Source organism: Lepeophtheirus salmonis, chromosome 10 (genome assembly GCF_016086655.4).
Source record: "Lepeophtheirus salmonis chromosome 10, UVic_Lsal_1.4, whole genome shotgun sequence".
Taxonomy (NCBI): domain Eukaryota; kingdom Metazoa; phylum Arthropoda; class Copepoda; order Siphonostomatoida; family Caligidae; genus Lepeophtheirus; species Lepeophtheirus salmonis.
The window spans coordinates 13,762,596-13,784,010 of NC_052140.2; the positions used below are offsets into that span (position 1 = coordinate 13,762,596).

At 32.4% G+C, this 21,415-nt stretch overlaps 1 long non-coding RNA gene across 1 annotated transcript; it reads left to right on the top strand.

The window, feature by feature from the left end:
* Positions 1-6,819: 6,819 nt before the first annotated feature.
* On the top strand, positions 6,820-7,648 carry LOC121125030 (uncharacterized). The gene is made up of 2 exons (XR_005866535.1): positions 6,820-6,955; positions 7,048-7,648. It is a non-coding gene; the product is annotated as an uncharacterized lncRNA (long non-coding RNA).
* Positions 7,649-21,415: the final 13,767 nt, after the last annotated feature.

The following is a 21,415-nucleotide window of genomic DNA, read 5'->3' on the forward strand; positions in this document are numbered from 1 at the left end:
GTAGGAGGGTGTTCTTCGCTCTCTATAAATATTCAGACATTTACCAAATGATTATAATTGACCTTTCAAGAAACTCTGAGTCTGAGTGGCATGTATCTATTTCGTAACATCCTGCCTGCAATTGGTTAATACTAGGGACTGATTTAATAAATAACAAAATCGATGAATTACCTCATTCTGGGGAGTTGTCCAGAAGATCATTTGGAAAGCGGCACCAGTCTTTTATCCTCTTCTACTATTGATGTTGTGCGTCAGAATGGTAATAAAAAGTTTTTCTTTAAAATCACAAAGACTCATAAAAGTTGAAATGGACAGCGCTGTTTAAGAATATAATCACGGTTCATGATCTTGACCGTAGTTATTTCTTGAATAGTGGAAAGTTTTCCTTTTCATCTTATAATCATTCATCTTACTACAATTCCGTGGCACTTAAGGATGAATTTTCTCTGAAGAAAGGGAGATGAAATGTGTGATGGATACTTAAATTGTTTGAATTTACCTCAAACCTGGAAGTTGCATATCTAAAATCAGGAATAGAAAGCGATTTACTGCCCAATTATAAATATCCTCATGTCGTAAATTTTTTAACACTCCCTGTTAGGACTGTGACATAATGTTCAACACATTTATGCATGCGTTTGCGAATTGCCCGGCACTCCAGATTTTGAGAGATTTTACCACACTGAACATTGCTGGAATTATAGAAAAATTTATAAATCCTTTAATTTTATTGGTTTTCTCCTTACAAAATCATAGTGCACCAACAAAAACATGAGCTATGGAGTTTGCCTTATGAAGCTGTAAAAACATGATCAAAAAGAAGTTAGGAGTAGTGGAGCCTATCTCAGTAGAAGAAATCAGAGTTATTCTGACTGCAGACGGATACTCAGCCTTCTCCGTTAGGATTCCAAGGGTGAATCAGTCTTCACTACTAACTACTACCACTCATTGTCAGATAAAAACTTAAAATTCTTGCGCCGTTTAATGCCCAGTTATAAGATATTTAAAACCTATTAGGATCTACAGAATAATTATTCTTTAATTCTTTTATTTAAATATTACTTATTCTTTGTTATAAAATTTTTAGCAATTTTGTGGCTTTGTTTTGTATATTTATTTACTGTCGAATTTTATAGAAGGAACTTTTCTTTGAAAATGGATTATTAACTAACATCATATATATCAGTTTTTCTGGAATTCTGACTTTGGTTTAGGGAATTAATTTTAAACTAGTATGGTTAATCATATATCTTTTTTCGTATGTAACTTCTCTAAATAAACAAGTTCATTAAAATAAAAAAAACGAAATTATATTATAAATATAAAGCTGTTAAATAAAATGATGTATGTTTTAATTAAATACTGACTTGTACAATATGAGAACTTTTTTATAACACTTATTCAGGGTGTAACAACGAAATCCGGCGCTTCCGATATCCTGATTTTTCCACAATATATAATTTTGTTGTGATAAAAGATCAGGATATTTGCAAGGTTGAGGTTTCAAAGATGACAGGGATCGACAGGAGAAGGATTGTGGGGTTGAACCCCCTCCCTTCCCCTGGTGGAAACCAATGACTCCAAGGAGTGGTCAGAAGGAAAGAAGTACCCGATCATATTTGATATTTGGTATCGTATCTCACTCGATCTTAATTTGATAGTTAATTTTGTCTGAAAATACCTTGAGTAAAAGGTCAACAAAGTTCCTCATACCACCAAGAAATCCATAACCAACTACGTCACCCTGAAATTCAAAAATTTAGATCGGTCTCTTTTTTCCAGGACCTATGTGCAGTTAAATAGTACCAGCTGCGATGCCTTGTCTAATAAGCTCCCGGCTGTAATTTCTACAAAAGGTAATAATTTATAATATTTATTATAGTCAAGTATCGAAATGATAGTCAGTAGGATTCATGCAAGATTTTTAGATTTATAATTATGGAAAGAAAAAAGTTATCTTACGATTATTCCTTTTACAGTATTAAGGGTCCACACTGTCTCTTAAAAGTTGTGCAGAAAATCATCACATTTTAGTACCTGAACAGCGAATAAATGAACAAATAATGGAAAAACTCGTTGAAGGGTCTTTACCCATTTTTTATGCAAACACAGCTAGTGACGCAACAATGACCTCATGATCAATGTTTTTATATACACTTAGTTTCCTATAAGAATACTTTTTTATCACCTAGGGGAAGTATTTAGAGAACAATTGCGTGCTTGGAGATTGACCAGAAAATGGGAGTTTTTGAGCTTCTGAACTTAAAAAAAATTGGACACTCTTATAGGTGTTTTTGCACCTATTTTACACGGATCCACTTTAACACCGTTTGTTCCTATTATGAGTCCCGCAAATTTAATTTCTTCTCCAATTTGTATCCGATTTGGATTCAACCTCATCCCATTTTCTTCACATCTCTTTATAATTTTATCCAAAAGGTTCTTGACTTCTTCCCATGTCTCTCCATATCCCAAAATATCATCAACTATTTTATGAATGTGTTTTATACCACTCATTGCAGAATCACCTTGGCGGCAATATTCCTCTACTTAAGCATTTAAACCCATTAGAGCTCTAGTGAATTGTTTTCCTCTCCAAGTTAGGAATGTGGCTAAAGCTTTGCTTTCTTCATCCGAAGGAACTTGCCTGTAGTCTTTTGATGCATCCAGAGTAAAAAAAAAAAAGATCTTTGTATTTGGGGGAAAGGCAGTTGCTACTTGATTTGGTGTAGGAAAAGGGCGAATTGGCCTATCTACAAATTTGTTCAATCCTCTATAATCCATCACAATTCTCACCTCAACCAAAGTCTTCTCTGGAATATATGCAACGGACTTGTCCATTCTGTTAGCTTCTCAATAGATTCAACTATTCCTTGCATCTCCATTCTTCTTAACACAGCTAAAGTCGCTTCTCTATATGCATGTAGAATTGTACGTGCTACCAGTGTTTTACTCTGCGGGTCAATATTTATAAGTGAGACTGAATCAAGAAACACAACTCATGAATTGGAACTACTTCCTATACTTTGAGCCATCGACAAATGCAGAATCTATCTTTTAGGGAGATAATTTAAAATCAAGACGGATAACAAACCGTTGATTGGTATTATTAATGGAACTGATATGGGAGGAATCTCACTCACGTATACAGAGATTTATTGAAAAAATAGCCCTATACACATTCGAAATAGAATGGAAGAAGGGGAAGACTCATTTTATCGGAGATGCATCGATCAGAGCTCCAATTGAATAACTTGTGGAAGAAGAAATTGAGTGAGGGAAAATATGCAAAGTCATCTGTTATAAAAAAGTTATTAAAAGAAAACAAAGCATTAGATGAAATGTTTGAGGCAGCAAAAGAAGACGAAGATTATATAATGGTATGTCAATAATAACTACAAGGAAAGGACGTCCAGAAGTTACCACAAAACCATCCATCGCATCTTTATAAGAAAATGTGGAACCGTTTATCCTTTGAGAAGGAAGCTAGACGAAGATTAATACTAGCAGTTAAAAGGTCACATGATGATATTTAATTCCAAACCGTTTGAGAACCGATGGGAACCTCAATACAAATCTATAGCATTCAAAGAGTTCAGTAATAATTTTAAAATTGAGCATGAAAAATCAAGTTAACTCTTTCCCCAAAGCAATGGACATGCTGAAGCAGCCGTTGAAGGAATTAAAGATCTTTTTAAAAAAAATTGTGGAGAAATGGAAATGTCGATATAGATCAATTTAATTCGGCAATACTAAAGTGGAGGAATACACCAAAGTGGGGTGGTCTATCACCTGTAGAGGGGTTATTTGGAAGAAAACTCTGAGGTTTTATTCCTGCACATGAATCACAATATCGAAGAATATCTGACTCCATAATTAAGATCGCGGAGGGAAAACGTAAGCAGATTGGAGATAGGAATTTTATGGGTGCTCAGGATTTACAAATGCTGGAAGTTGGACAACAGGTCCGAGCTCAAAATCCTATTAAGGGAGAATGGGATTCTATTGGGATTATAGATTGTATTCGTGAAAATCATCGGTGTTATACTGTCAAGGGTGAAAGTGGACGTATTTATTTGAGAAATCGGAGGTTACTCAAACACAAATACTGCTCAAATCTAAAGGGGAGCTGTTATAGGTTTGATAATTGTAAATAAAGCGACACATCCCTATATTAATTGTGTCAATGCATATGTAAATAACTACGATGATTATTCATATAATATATAGTAGTATATCACAGACACAAACTGAAAAAATTGATCTAGGCAATTTTACCGCGAATATTTTTGCATCAGAAAATTATTCCCGATGGAAATTTTGTCATAATACTTATTGGCTGGCTTTTCATGTTTTGTTTTGTTTTTTGGTTATATGTACGAATTTTACCTTTAGCCTTTTCTTTTGAAACATTCATTTCATTTTATTGATAAAGTTTCAACCATTACTTCAAGTCTCAATTATTCATGGCTATGAATAAGGGGTCAATAATCAATCACTCCTTTTTAAATAGACAATTGATCCCCGCTCAGGGACTTTTAACATTTTCGTCCGTTAACGCACTATTTTTTCTTTATTTCCTAAATATGTTCCTTTTCTTTTCTTCTTCTGTTCAATAGCTGACTGTGAGATACAACTGTACATTCTATAGATAAAATTCGAACCTATGTGTTAAAACGTAATAACCTGGCGAATATGTAATGTAGAAAAATGTTAAAGTGTAATGTATGCGACAAATTTACCGCTGGCAAAAATGTTCGCGGCAAAATTAGTGGTCCATCCAATATACGAGGGGTGTCTGAAAAGTTTCCGACCTCAACGTCAAGCTGGTAGAACGCCTAATTAAAGCTGGTTATAGCATCTTTTGACAGATAATTACCAATGCTTTAGACATTTTAGCAAGCAAATCCTATGTAACAGTCGTTTTGAGTGGGTTGATGTAATTGTTCGTGTGAAAATAAGTTGGATGTTGAGGAATAAAAAATCAGACAAAATGTCTTGTATCTTTCTTAGGTCGGAATATTTTCAGGCCACCCTTGTATAAAGGGTGCACAACCTCCTTTTTTCAAAAAGGCATTAAAACAAGTTTTATAAATTCAAAACGTTTTATTTTTGGTTTCAATATAATAGTACTCATTTAACGTTTTGTTTTATACAGCTTTAAAAATCATTTCAAATAGGTTACGTCCATACACTGAGCTTCGGTATTTTAATACCCCAATGATTTTTTTGTTTTTTTTTCTTTCCGCTTAAATAACTTTTCTTTTAAAGGTTTTAGAGGGATAATTTGTTTGTTCAAAAATTTTAATATTGTTAATTAATTTTGTTCTATAAAGGCGGACGATGATATCAATCTATCGTTTTCATTCAGTCATTCAATAATTTGCAATTTTGCAAAGGTATTAAAAAAGTTGTTGTTTAATAAATCCAGTTCAAATTACTCAATTTGAACAAATTGCACCAATTTTGAATTTTTGTATGTCTTATGATACAATGGCAATAGCTAATTAGCATTATTACACGTGGAGGAATTCGTATTTTATGAATTTTGCAAATTTCAAGTTATGTATATGAAAAGAAAAAATATTTTTTTTACGTACATATATTAAAAATTGAGGCAATTAACTGATTGTCATAAATTGCTCCAATAGAAAGTCAGGATCTACATAGAAATTAGCATAATTTTAATAAATAATCTGTCAAGCCCTCTTTTGGCTTTATTTATTTTCGACGGCAAACGTGGGTTCACCATTACTCCATCGCATGATATCTACTGAGTACATTTAAAAACAACTTTGAAATCTCCCCTCTAGAATAAAAACCACGTTCACCTCGCTACTACTTCCCTAACCTGAGTGCCATACGTTATAAAAAAGTAAGTTATGCTGTTGCACACTGCATAATATAACGGGTGGGACATTGAAATCTAAACACTTACTAATACAATAATGAATTAAAGTTGAGTGACTGAAATTAATTCATATTTTGATATATTAAAGTATAAACAAATAGTTACTAAACAAAATAAACCTGAGCTCTTTAGCTTAGGAACAAGTCGAGAAGATTACTCTTGAACGTGATCGAAGAATTTCCATTCGTGTACCAAGTGTTTCCTTTAAAACCACCGTGTTCCCTGTCAATAAGTCCAAAACGTTGGGAAGGAAGAAGGGATCTGTCAAAAAGTCCAAACTGAACCCGTAGGAGTTAAAGAAAAAACATCCTAGACTAATCCCCTCAGTCCCATGAGGTCCCTTGCAAGAGATCTCGTGGTGTCACACCAGAGTGTCCTTAGGGTTATAAAAAAAAGTAGGTGGAAAGAGCCATGTGAGGTGGAGAGGCCACTTTTGACACCAAGAACGAAAGAAAACTATCTTCTCCGTTGCAAGACAACTCTTTTGAATACTTTTTGACATTCTTTGCCCCCCTCTCTACAGCCCTGATTAAAAACCCTAGACTACACCTGTATGTCGAGGAAAGGCCTGGAGCGTCCCTCATCTAAATAGTGAGCCACTCAATGCCACTACCGCCCAGCAATTAAACGCCTTTACGGTGGACTACATCTGCAGTGGGTGCCAGGCCCTCCACCGCCACCTGGAAGCCATTATTGTCACTAAGGGCGGCTACGTCAATAATTAAGAGAGCTCAGGCACACATATATTTGTAGAGTTAATTTTGTAAAATTATATTCTTAATTAATAAATTATACTTTGTTGAAGTTGTAAATTCAATTTATTTATATTTTAATGGACCACTCTGTATGTTTAAGAATTAATGTAATTTAATCTCAGAGCATTTCCGTTTTAGTTACTTAGTAATGTAGTAATAATATATAACTTTGTACATAGGTAGTTTTTGTTGTGTGCATTTAAAAAATAAAACTCTAAAAATAACAGGAGACATTCTAAGAATAGCCGAGCATTTAAACACCTTCTTTCGAATTTGCACAACAACAAATGTAAGAAAAAAAGTTATTTTTTTCCTTTATGTATTATCTGATCTTAATTTGCATTATCGTGTATACCCATAACATAAGTATAATATTTTAAGCGTCTCTCATAGTGATTGAACAGGACTCTTCTTCTTCTTGAAAGACCTCAAGGGTATCACGCGTCAAATCCTAATATTATTCATTATTGCTGAACGGTCAATTATGTAGATATCTACTTACATAGGTGCAAAAATATCACGCGAAAAAATATTTCAATCTTTTGTATTTTTGAAGAAAAGGAGGCTTTTAATTTAATTTACGGGGTTCACGGAAATCAAGAATGATTCTTGGAAAGAATCATACTACGAAGAATCAATTCAATCAAAAGTAAGAAGTTTTTCTTATGTAACACATTTCGTTACCTTTATTGTATGAACAACCAATCCTCCGAAATGAAACAGGGGGAAAAGTCCCAAAATGGAAAGGTCATCCAAAACCGAGGCCCTCAAAGCTACTTTCAGCCAGCACTGGGACGCCAAGACATAGGACAAAATCTGTAGTGGATGTAAAATCCTTCTCCAGCGCCTGGAAGCCATCATTGCCGCTAATTGCAGCTACATTAATCATTAATAGAGCTCAATCACAACTCCATTTACAGTATTAACTTTGTTGAAAATCTATAATTAATTGATAAATTACACATCTTGTTGATATTTTAAATTCAATGTGTTCCTATTTTAAAAGGACAACTATGTAGTAAGGTATCGCCATGACGAAGATTTGAGTGGTGTTGTGTATTTAGTGCGTTTTCCCTGATGTCATAAATGAGCAAACATAAAAAATAGTTATTATCTGTAAGGTAGTGCGATTTTCTGTAGCCTGGGCTAATATATATTATTTGAGGGGTCTACTGTCTCCTCTATGCGATAATAGTTATTATCATTCGGGGAGTTGTATCATTTTGTCACAATATTGCAACACTCTTTATCGCCTTATTTACAAACTAATATAAGTAAACCGCGCTTATGGTCTATAAAAGGAGACTCCATCTTGGAAGATGAAAGTTGATACTTTTTCTACTCATATAATCAATCAACTAATTTTCAATAAACCTTGATAAAACTACATCAATTGGTTTGTTGAATAAAAAAGACTTGGATTGAGTACTACTTTATGCTCATAATAAACACTGATATTTGAATCAAATCAAAGTAATAAATATCGAGAATCCATTAAAATAGCCAAGTTTATAGAATTATTTTTTTAGCGATAAAAGAAGGAAAGGAAGAGAAAAATGTTTTTTTTTCCTTTGTAATAGTTAATTTTTATCAACAACATGAAAATATCCTGAATATATATATATATATCTTAAACGTTAACGTCTGCCTGTGCGTGTGCTTCTTTTTATAGTAGCTTCTTATTTTTCAGACTGCAATTGTATAACCTGAGGGCCACTGTCTATTTTTGAGGATGATAGACGGGTTCTTTGATGCTCAGAGAACGGCAGTTGAAGAATTTAACCTGCATTAGGGCGTGCACTGGGGTGTATTCTGACAATTAGAAAGGGGTCTTGAAGCTTAGAAATGCGGCAGTGGGCCAGTTTAAACTACTTTGAGGCACAGTTCTTCACCTCTACAAGCTGATACCTGGAGTGTGTTTTGAGATATCAAATGGGTTCCTTACTGTTCAAGAAAGGGGTAGCAGATAAATTTAACTTGTCTTGGGCCATCAGTTCACCTTCATAGCCCATGCTCTGGAGTGTACTATAGAGTATTAGCAGTGTTCATTCGTGCCTAGAAACGCGGTACCGGTAGAATTTAAACTGTATTTTGGTTTATAAGGTTTAAAATGTCAATATTTTGCAATATGTAACAATCTAATAATGTAACTATGATTAATTACACGTCAAATAACATCATTCAAAACGACAATTCTACAATTTACCTACACCTTTTATATATATATATATTCTTTGTCTTACTTATGAAAATGCAAGTCTTTTTTTTTTTTTTGTAATGCAGTGAATAGTTTTTAGATATGGAATAAGGTTTTGTTTTTTTTTGGGTACAAAAGATTGTCAAAAATAGGGGATGATGCAACAATTTTAAATGTCTATATCATCAATCTGAACAACTAATGTAATTTTAAAATGTGAAGATAGACAGATTTTGTTCACTTCGATTTATTTCATTATTTTATAAAAACACATAATTCAAAGTCATGCCCTTATTCTTAAATATTTGACCTTGATTTTGATCATTTGAAACGTAATATACAAGATAAAAAAGAGGTTCATTTGTGCGGTAGTATTGTATAATTTATTTACAACATATGCTCATTTAAAGAATGTAGGTTTTGGTTTGGTGAGTGAATCCCGAACTTCATTTTGCCAAGCCTGAAAAGCCCTGGCTTGAAACTTCCAACCGGACATTTATTTCTAATGTAAAATAATTCCTTTACAACTAAACGATTAAGTCATCCTCGATTTTTTACAATATAAAAACTAAGCTAACAATGACGTTATTGATTACACTATGCAACAAAATGAAGGTCTTGGAATGCCCGCAGACTAAAACCACATTTATTAATTACATTTAAGCCATAGAACACGAAATTGACCATTAAAACTTTCAATCCATGAAGGTTTGGCCTTAAAAACCATTATTGAAAAATCAACTTTGTAGGGTATAACTAAGATTCAGTGCCATATTTTGACAAAGTAAATAATAAATTGATATATTTGTCTATGAAAGCACTTTAAGATTGAATCCAACCTCTTAATCCACTAATTCAGATCCACTCTGAATTTAGCATACATAACGAGATTTGCAATAATGAATCATGAAACCATAACTGGGAGCAAATGGAATAGGAAGTACAACTATTTCGACGCATATTCGTATCGTAATAGCTCTTATTTAGTTACGTAATTATTTGAATCATGTTACTCTAAGATATATCCATGCAAATCAACAATTGAATATATTTTATGCCAGCTGCTGACTTTTTTCTATTCTTGTCCATTATCGTGTTTGTTTTAAATCTTCTGGAGTAATCAGAATGAAAATGGCGGTTATTTCATGGATCAAAAAATATTTTTTACAAGATTTTATTAGAAATTTTTAAAGATATATATTAAAATTTGGATATTGTTATACAATATATATATATACATATATCTGTCAAAATATGAAGGGTCAAACAGATATGTACGCAGTATAATTGCATGCATATGCCTTCATAATAATATTTAAATGTTGCATGTGTTGCCCCTCTCTTATCAATTTACTTCATCTCCTCACATCTTTTAAATTGACTGTCTGACTAAATACTTAAGTAAGTATGAAAAGGGAATGTAAACAAATGAAATTATGTAGTTTGGGTAATTATACCTCCGAATAAATACATAATAGACTCACTACTAAGGACTTGAGGCCATGTTTATAAGAGCTGTAATTCTTACATATCTATGTCTGTATTTTTCGTAAATCAAGCCTTTTTTTCTGCTTTAAGGGATTTCATATCTTGTATTTTTATAGAGAGAGTGTTTTTATATTGTGACGTCAGCATTTTTTGCTGATGTTGGTCATTTTGGGAGCCCTCACAGCTCGCTTTTTGAAATAAAATATTTCAATAGATTTTGATCCCTGCGTTATCCCGATAACGCACAAATAGCCTATTTATTTTGTTGTCTACTATTGATGTCCTCGTCTTAATTGATACGTCATGGATATTTCATATTTTCTTCTTTTAGATAAATAAACGACCTAATAATTGTATACTATACTTATGCTCCGTTTCCAAAAGGACAGGACTACAATTTCTTGTTGATCCCTCGTAGTTTGTAAATATATTGGTCATATTATCCCTTCTACGAATAGATTTTGGCTATCATATAGAATTACAATATATAGTTACGTTTTTACTAAAATATTACTAAGGAATATTATACATAATACAGTATTGAATAAAAATCTTAGTAGGAGTTGATTTTTATGAAATATGCTTATGCAATTCATTTAAAAAATTATAAAGATAGAAAATGATAATCTGGGATGATTTAAGTATTAATTAGCAGTTGGTGTGATTGACTTAATAGGCTAACTACTTTATGATTTTGGGCCTTTTTTCTGTTAATTTTTGAGGAAAAGTTGCGTAATACAATAAATGAAACGACGTGGCATAGAGAAAAAAAAAATAGAATGATCAAACTGAGTAGTAGCAAGGGAAATTTAAGTCGTGACAGCAAACGAGAGAAAAAAAGATAATTGACCAAAACAATCGGAAAAACATTGTATTTCCTTGTATAGCTCCAACAATTTAAAAGTATTCATTAATTTAATTTTTTTTTAATTTCAAGTATCTTGACATTGAGATCATGGGCATTGGGGAAAATTAAGCTTGACAAAATTGCAGGTGTTGAAAATTGACATTGGGAAATTTTCCCGTCATATACTACCAAAATCACAATACCTCGGCCAAAAACTTGTTTAGTGCAATGGAAGGGCCAAAAACCAGGTTAAAAACCACATCCATCACTTTAAAAAGTATTTAGGTGCCCTCCAAATACTTCAAAATGATCCCCGACCCATGGCTTATTTAAGGCTACGGTCCATGTTGTAGTCTTAAATAACCCATCAGCTCCGGTTTCATTTTAAAGTACTCGGAGGTGCCAAAATGTTTTTTAGGTGGCGAAATAAACAAAAAATAATATTAAAATCCAAAAAACAAAGGTTTAGTTCATTTTTAAATCTAATCATATTTCAAACCTCGAAATTTTCCGTCCATAATTATACACACTGTTTTGTTTAGTTCTTTTAGGTCTTACTTAAAGGCTTTCAATAATTTACGACTTTGAAAAACGACTAATTGATAATTTAGTTTGTTAATTGGTAATAGGGAGCAAATAGTTGCAACTGTTTGGTATTCAAGTTCTAGCTTGATCTTCCAGAGTGGGTTTAGCTACTAATTTTGCCGCGCATAATAACTTGTATGAGGCTACATGTTTTAAAGATATTTTTTTTTTTACTTTTTCTCCTATCAAATAAACGGACATGAGTGTTGTTCTCTTATGATAAATTGCATACAAAATAATCAAGAATAGCACCGTATTGCAGCAAAATAATACAAAAAATGTTTTTGTATACTATTGCCCAGTACATATAGATCTTGGAGTAAGATATTATTATAATTATATTCTTTGAAAGATTTTACAAGAAAATAGGGGTAAATTATTATTTTGAAAGATATCTCTTTTCTTATAAAAAAAAAAAATAATAATTCCAGCAAATTTTTGGTGAAAACCTTTGAATTTTGAAATAATTTTTTGGAAAAATTTAATATTGGAAATTTGATTTTTGAATTTTTTTTTCAAAAAATTTAATTTTGTGTGAATAACTATGGATTTTTGATTTTTTTTAAATAATTCCAAGAACAACGAAGCCCTCCCCCCTCACAAAACAAAAAATACTGAGGATACCCATGACAGTTGATATTAAAAAGGATTTCTTTCCTCAACACAAGACTAAATTTATTCTTCAGAAAGAAATATTTGAACTTCTCCTTAATTATTCATAAATATAAGAAAAGTGAAACTTTTTCTAATAAACTACACAGTGAATTTGAGTAACAACAAAATCAAAAAACTTGTGTTATAATTTAACAAATAACTTCAAGCAATATTGTGTACACCACCCTAGTACAAAAATAAAGATGAATAAACAACTTTTACGGGTCCCCCCTATATGACCATGACTCAGAAATTGCTACACGAAAATAAACGATGATATGTTGTTATGTTTATTAAATTCACGCCTTGTTTTATTAATGCTAAATAAGAGAAATGACGTTATTATTACTTAATTAAGTGTGGGCAATGAACATACCTTGTATACAATATACATACATTAAATGAGAAAGAAAATTAAAGAAGAAAAGATGAAAATTGAGCTTTTATATTTGGTAATAAACACAAGATAAATATTTGCATTGAACATTTACATGCAGTATTTTTGATGTAAGTCATCTTAGGAAAAAATAAGATCCCTTTTGTTTGAGATTAAGGAAAAGAGCAAATCTGGTGTTCATTTGCTTTTGCTGAGTGTCATTTTTGCTGTTACTGAGAAATTTTGTTGAATAAAACTTACAGGTGCGCCAAGATAAATCCGGACAAAATTCAAAAGTGTATTTCTACAATTGTACACTAGATAGAGATGTAAGCAATAAAACAACAATTATTTGTTTGACATTTATGGATTGTTTTATTCAATGTGACTGCCCTCAGCGGTAATCACTTTCTCGATCCTGGCTCTGAGGCTCTTTCAGGTATTACCCACATCTGCAGCCGAGATCCTTGTCCACTCCTTCTTCATGGTTGCCTTAAGGTTGTCCACGCTGTTTTGGTGCTTTGAGCAGACCTCCCTCTCTGACTTTCCCCAGGAGAAGTAATCCAACAGATTGCAATCGGGAGGGGGCCAGAAATCGTAAAAGATGCTCCTGATAAACTCTTGACTGATTTTGGACGTAATGCAGGGGACACAGTACTGTTGCCACACGAAGGACTCAGGGTCGTTTGCCCGCACCCACGGAAGCACAGTGGACCTCAAGCACTCAACATACACAGTAGAATTGACCTTTTCTCCCTTTTTCAAGAAGAAAGGTTGCATAACCTTCCCTGTGCTATTGATGACACCCAAGACCATGATGGAGCTGGAATTCTTGGTCTTGTATACGAAGGGAACATTGTCTTTGGGCGTGTAGAGCTAAATGTCATTTTGAGAGTTCCTTTTGCGTTCAATAGATAATATTTTCTGATCTGAGAAAATGATGGTACGACTTGCATTGGAGGTCTTGAGTCTAGAGAGCAGATTCTTGCAGTGGGCCAACATGACCGCCTTCTTTCTGTTTCTCAGTCAAAAGATGACGCACAGACAGAAGTGACTTTAAGATCACTTCTGGCAATAAGTGGGGATCTTTCCCTCTTTACCTCATTTTTGAACCTGGTGTAGATGTCGTAGACAGTGCTTCCGGTGTATCCCATGAGCTCGAATATAGCTACTGCTCCATGGCCTGCACGAGCGAGTTCGATGACTATGGATCTTTTAGTTTGCTCCATTACCTTTTGTGTTTATTTTGATTTAAAAAATTGGAAGAATATTATAAACAATACGGCTACCTCTTAATTGGGACACTCAGATGTGAACTCAGTGCAGGGATACTAGTGTTATTACAAGTTGAATTTTGCCTAGATTTATCTAGGCAACCCTGTAGAAGGCCATATAAATACCTCACCAAACCATATCTCGGCCATAATTATTTTTGGGCTTACCAAAAATATGTGAATTCCTTCGAAGAAGGCTAAAGCAATCGGGTTTGGCATACTTAACTATAAGTCTTATATTGCGAAAAAGTTGACCTTGAAGGAACCAACTTATGGCATGGAGTTAAGAGGCATATTAATTGCGTCAAGATACATAGCTTTTGAAGTGAAAATACCTTAGGAGGATACATTGGCATTCGATTTAACGCTGCATATTGTACGGCTGCAAAATTTGCCCAAATGATCTTTATTTAATAAAAGATATCTTTCCAAAAAAAAGTACCCCTATTTTTCTCGTATATTAATATATCAAACCAAAAAAAAATATTTTTTTCTAAATTTTTGAATTTAATTTTTATCAAATGGTTAACTAACCAAAGGAGGTGATGATCATAGTATAGACTAACCTATGTTTAAACCTGGGTGCTTCGACATGTAGGAGGCCCGGATAAATGTTATTTCTCCAATTTAAATTTTAACATATAAGAAGTGACCTGTAATCATAAACCTGGATAACAAAATACAGTTATGACATGTCCATTATTTTTATTATAAGTCGTAATACAACCTTTAAAACATTTAACCGACCACGGTCTGGTCTTCAAAGCCATTTAAAAATATTCTAAAAAAAATATTTTTTTATAGAATATTTTTACGAACTTGAGCCTTATACTGCCATGAAAGAACAATATAGACAGAAATCAGAGTTACAAAGGATGGATCAATAACATGACAGCATTTCAAAGATGCATATAATCCTCTAATATAGAGGAAAATATTTTGGGAGCACAAATATCACGTAAAGGTAAATTAAAACTTGGAGTCCTTTAAATATTTCTCTCAATGTATTTGATCGGGCTCTCTAAGGCAGACTACCTGAGGTGCTCAGAATGATATGAAAAAAGAATCCTATATATTTTGAATGACTGCATCGCTGGAAGAGCTTGGGGCGAAACCGAAAAGTGTTTATGAGGAGTGATTCGAAGATAGAAAAAGCGTTGGCGTAAGTTATTGTTCTGGGGGAGATTACTTTGAAAGGGACAACATAATTATTGATGAATAAATGAATATTTTTTTCTCTAAAAATACAAAGTCTCCTAACTTATTGAACACATCTCGTGCGTAATAAAGAATCGGAATTGTCCATGAATATGTTATCGGAATTTATTAAAATTTTAGTATAGGCACATCTTTATTCAAATGGTATGACATTAAAGATCCAAATTATACGATTAAATTAACAAAAAACGCGGCAATTATCCTGGTCTTCCCTACATATTATTAGGTGGTGTAGGTCAATTGACCTTAATAGGAATAATAAAATAAAACCATTCATTTGAGGCACTCAAAGTACGTGAAGGAATTTGTGTATCTATTTATTTTATCAGTTCTGTTATTATTATCTTTAGTGTATATTTGATCATTGCCTTGTCAATCATAGTATGCGATGAAAAGAAATAAGCAGCTCATTACCTTTGTTCAACCCCATTAATTTAACCACAAATGTTGATAGACACATAGATAGGTAATCTTAATTTATGAGAAGATTTCCAACAAATTTGAAAAGGTAATTAAAAACTGGACTCTTTTAAAATACAGCAATATTATATTTAAAGTTAGACCAAGGGTAAAAAACATCAACAACAATAAGATAATGAAAATGTAAAAAGCTGTTGTTGAACAAAAATAATTTTTACAGTTTTGCACGCTCTTCATATTTTCTCTTTCCATCTCAAAATGGAAGACAGTGAGAGTGGAAATTTGAAATTAAATCATTGCAACCTTTTAATAATATGCAAAGGGGATCTAGGTAAGCTCGCCTTTGGAAAATTTGCTCTGAAAAAGTTTGTCGCCCGAAAAATTGACTGCCTTTATTTAATGTAAATAATAACCTCACTTGCATAATGTCTAACAAGTTCGAACCAGGTACAGAATAGGTCATATTAATTACTAATAAATATAATACCAAAGAAAAATAAATAAACATACCAGCAATTTAAATGGAAGAAGTATCAATAATCATGTGAGTGTAGACACAATGAATTATTCATATTGGAAAAGACTCATGGTTAGACAAACAAGCATAACATCAGATTTGCCAAGAGCAGTGATTTTCATTGATACTCCATAAGAAAGACAAACTTTGATTCTTCCACATAATGAGGCCTTCTATATATTTTTTCAGGATCCTCCCAAGTGCTAATCTAATTGAAAAAATAAATAGAAAAATTTAATAATTGGTAGTTATAAAATTTGAATAATGTGTTGCAGGAGAAAAGCTGGGCTGCCATGGGGTTTCATTGGATTAGTTTTACAAGTATTATTAAAACATTTTTTGACAAAATTGGGGACAGTAAGAAATGCTTCAAGATGGGTCATTTTAATATGAGAATCTTATTTGCTTAATCAAATTAAAATGGTTTGTATCACACTAAAAATGACTTGAAAACCTTCACACGTTACCAAAGGCTGTTTTTTGAGTATTCCCTGCAGAATAGGTATTTGTGTAGGGGGTGATATAAAGCCAAATACGGGACAGCTTAATGTACATGCATAAATGGTGTAAATTGAATATCATTACATTATTCTGATGCATGGTTCTTCGTCTATGGTAAATGCAAAAACAAAAATCAAATCTTAATTCTTCTCTTCACCTACAGCATTTATGAACTAGGGCATTCTATTTCTATTTTGGTTTTTATTAAAAATGACCATAGGTGAAGTGGGAAATATGCAACGTTTATTTATAACCGATGACGTAAATTTAATTAGTATAAAGGAAGCAAAAATGTAAGCAAAAAGACCTTCATCACTTATTGTTACTAAAAGGTGTACTCCTTGTAATAGTTTTCCTATTATATAGAATCGGGGGCGTCCACAGGGAATGGGCTGGTAAGAATAGAATTTTTTCTCTTTACAAAAAAAAAATTTTGAAATTTAAAATATATATATATATATATAAATATATACAACTCAAGTTTTGAAATTTTGAATACTTGAATTTTGTTTTCTAAAAGTTTATTTTGGGGATAAACTTTTAAATTATAAGTTTTTTTTTAAATTAAATTTTGTCTTAATAAATTTGAATTTTTAAAATGTTTTTCCAAAAACATTATTTTCTTGTGAACAGCTGTGGGGTTTAGATCTTTTTTTCGAAAAAATTTAATCATTTTCAAGAATCCATAGCTATTTCTTAAAAATTAAATTTTTTCGAAAAAAAGATAATGTAATTATATTCAATTACACCATTTATGCATGTACATTAAGCTGTCCCGTATTTGTCCTTATATCACCCCCTACACAAATACTTATTCTGCAGGGGATAATCAAAAAACAGCCTTTGGTAACGTTTGAAGCCTTTCAAGTCATTTTTAGTGTGATACAAACCATTTTAATTTGATTAAGCAAATAGGATTCTCATATTAAAATGGCCCATCTTGAACCCTTTCTTACCGTCCCCAATTTTGTCAAAAAATGTTTTATTCGTACTGTAAAGCTAACCTAATGAAACACCATGACAGCTAAGCTTCACCCCTCCAACACATTATTGGTAATTTTATAATTACCAATTATATGTATTTCTTTACACACCCAAAATCCTTAAAATTTGCTACACTAGTTATAGACTAGACTTTAACCTGTCTTGAAGCCCAGCAGTTCACTTACGGTAATAGGTAACTTCGTATAAAACATATTCGTATAAGGACATTTCGTATAAAACCATTCGGCGGTAGGTTGCATCCTTTTTTGGGAACCAGCGGTACCCGAAAAAAAGACCAAAATTTGGGGTACAATTGGGGGGATATCAGAGGCTCTTGGTAGTTACTTAAGAGCCGTCGGTACCCGAAAACACCACCAAAATTCTGGGGTATAAAATGATAACTCATAAAGTCAATACCCCGTTTCCTCATAAATTTATACGAAATTGTTTTTAAACAAAATCTTCTTATACATAAATTTTTTATACGAATATGTTCTATACAAAATTACCATACACGGTTCACTTACACTACCAGACATGGGCCGATCTGTATTTCTGGATATAATAAGGGTTCCTTGATGCTCGTGGAAGCGGCTGTGAAGTAGTGATTTCCACGATTTATATAGCATGAGTGTCCTTATATAATATAATTGTAAGGAAATTGCACACGATAATATTTTTTTTTAATGACGTCAATCATATTTTTTAGATTGACGTTATTTCACAAGGTTTATGTACACCATAATTTAACCATGCAAGGATTTTACCCCAACGATGCTGTCTGCAACCTTATTACCCCAATCATTTTAGAGTGAACCGTCAGAAGGGATATGAGGGCTTTTGAAATTTTGATGACCTAATCTAATAGTCTACTGTGAAGGAAATTGAATGTTATGCTCTTAGTTAGCGAAAAAAAAATGGTATTAACTCTAATACAAAATATTTCAGGATTTTTTTTATTATAATAGATTTGCAAGCATTTTCATGCCTTATTTGTTTTTTGTTTTTTAAAGTACATAAGTATATGCATAATAAATCATTTTTTTGACTATGCTCTTGTTCCATAGTATTCATATATTTTTGATTAATTATGGTTCATCTGCTTAAGGAATTATAAATCATTTTGCTTGTACATAGTGCAATACGACCTCCTGTAGGACTTAGTTTTAATACATACATTATATATGAATAAATAGGCCTATTAAAAAAGGATTATGAAGACGTCTTCATAATAGAATATTTTTTCCGTATTTTGAATAACTTACATGGGGCTCATCTCTCGGCCTGTGTAGATTGTAAAGGTTTGACCTTGAAAAAACAAAATTGAAATTAAATTAATGTTTATCATCAAACTGACCCGTTGATCACTTTTATGGTTCAGCTGTAAAAACGTGCCGGGGGAAATCGTTGGGGTAATATAGTTGTGTGGTAAAATTGAAGTCTATGTCATCATTGTAATACAAAAAATTTGCGGGCAACGTCATTGCAAATCATCATCATTGTAAGCAATATGGTTTTGAGTAGACAATATTAACGTGTATAATTTCATTGGAATTATTTTACACCGGTTAGTGGAAAATTTTTGAGATTGAAATTAACAGATTAAACACTGATGTATAATTTTGTATACATTTAATATCCAAAACAGTTTTATTCATACTATTTATAAGGATGATTATTTTGGGATATTACAACGGGTCCTTGATGCTCAAAGAAGCGGCCACAGATGAATCTATCCTCTCTTGGGCCCAGGAAGTTCACCTGCACAATTTGTGAGGTGAGGTGTATTATAGAATATTAGAAGGGGTCTTTGATACTCAGAGATGCTGAAACAGTAGCATTTGACCTACTATCGACTACTAGCGGGAGTCCCGTCATTGTTCGGAATTATTAGGGGTCGTCGATAGACCAAAAGAGAAGCAAATTTTGCCCTAATAAATCAAATAAGAGATCTATTTTCTATAAAAATGGATATTATTATATAAACTTCCGGATTTTACTGTCCAAAAAAAGGGAGAGGATTAAAAACTATTCTATCAAAAATAAAATTCAAATTTAGAATAATAAAAAAAAACCTACACCCATTTTTTTTTTTTAATGTTCCTTTAATTGGTTATATGGAGTTGAACTAATTAAGTATAAGTACACATGAGAGTATTACAAACCTAAGAAAAAAAATTTCAAACCCATATACATACATAAAGTATACTTCTTTCTCTAGGAATAACCTGGGATCGAACGCAAATAGATTTCAAGAGAATAAATTTATCTTTTCTCTAGGCCCTGCTCACGATAAAACTGAGCCTGCTAATGGGGACCTTATTCTTTGATGCCGGTGGGTTTAAGAAAAAGCAGTTACAAGAAAAACACCTACAAAAACGTCTAAATATTTGCTAGTTTCAACAACCAATATCTAAAAATGGCCTAAGTATACTTTTTGACATGTAGTCTAAAGACTTTGATCTAGTATCGTACCACTAACGAGTTACCTTATGTAATGGATACGTCTCTGTGTGTGCTATGAATTAAAATGTTAAGATTTTCAATTTAAAAGTAATTAAATCACAAAGTAATTACACACTCAAATCAAGCCTTTAATTTGTTTTATATATTATATAAGAGGCTAATGGGTACCTTATTCAGTATTGCCAGGATGACTTACGGAAAATCATGTATTTATACTTCTAAAATTTGCCCAATATCTGTGTCGAATATACCGAAAAGTTAGTTACAAATCGGTTTAAAAGATCACCCTAGTTTGTTTCTTCCTAAATAATCTGGAAAGTTAGATATAATCAGCTATAAATTGGCTCAATATCGTCTTGTTTAAACAGCAATCGGCTAAATATATTTATTTACATTTAGTAGAAAATTTTGTTCTAGTATCGTAACATATATATAATATAATGTTGATATATCTCTAGTGTGTGCTGTGAGTTAAAACATTAAAACTTTAAATTTTAAAGAAATCAATGAATGCACAAAGTATTTGCACACTCAAAATCTAACACATTGTTATAGATATGATAAAACCGGCACTGCTAACAAGTACCTTATTCATTTTTGCAAGGTAGGGTTAAGGAAAATCACATAAATATACCTTCGTATATGTGACGGATATAACCAGAAATGGGATACAAATTGGGCTAAGTTATTGCAAAGATTTTTCAAGTTGTCTGGCTATCACCTAAATGAGTATTGTTCTGTCTAGACATGTTAAAAATTGGTCTGACTATTGAAAAGATCCAACAAGTTTTCTAGCTATCGGGTAAATGATCATTTTTTCCGTGAGGCATGTTAAAAATCGACAGTACTATGGCCAAGATTTCCAACTATGGACTAAATGATCAAAAATTCAGCTACACATGTTAATAATCCGCTAAACAACGGTAAAGAATATCTCAGTTATCCGCCTATCGGTAAATGAGTATTTTTTCAGATAGACGTGTTAAAATGTATGTTTTTTTTTTCAAAGATCGGCGAAATTATTCAACAATCGGCTAAACTATAATCCGATTGGTTAGGATTGTCAAAAATTGGATACATCTAGCCGAAAAACAGCTAAACTGTCAAAACTAATATAATTACAAAATTGATTTATTATCTTTATCAGGATCTCCGAACCAGATATGTTGAATGCTCGTATTAAGCTAAGTAGGTAAGGGCATGGAATTCTAGACAAATAAAA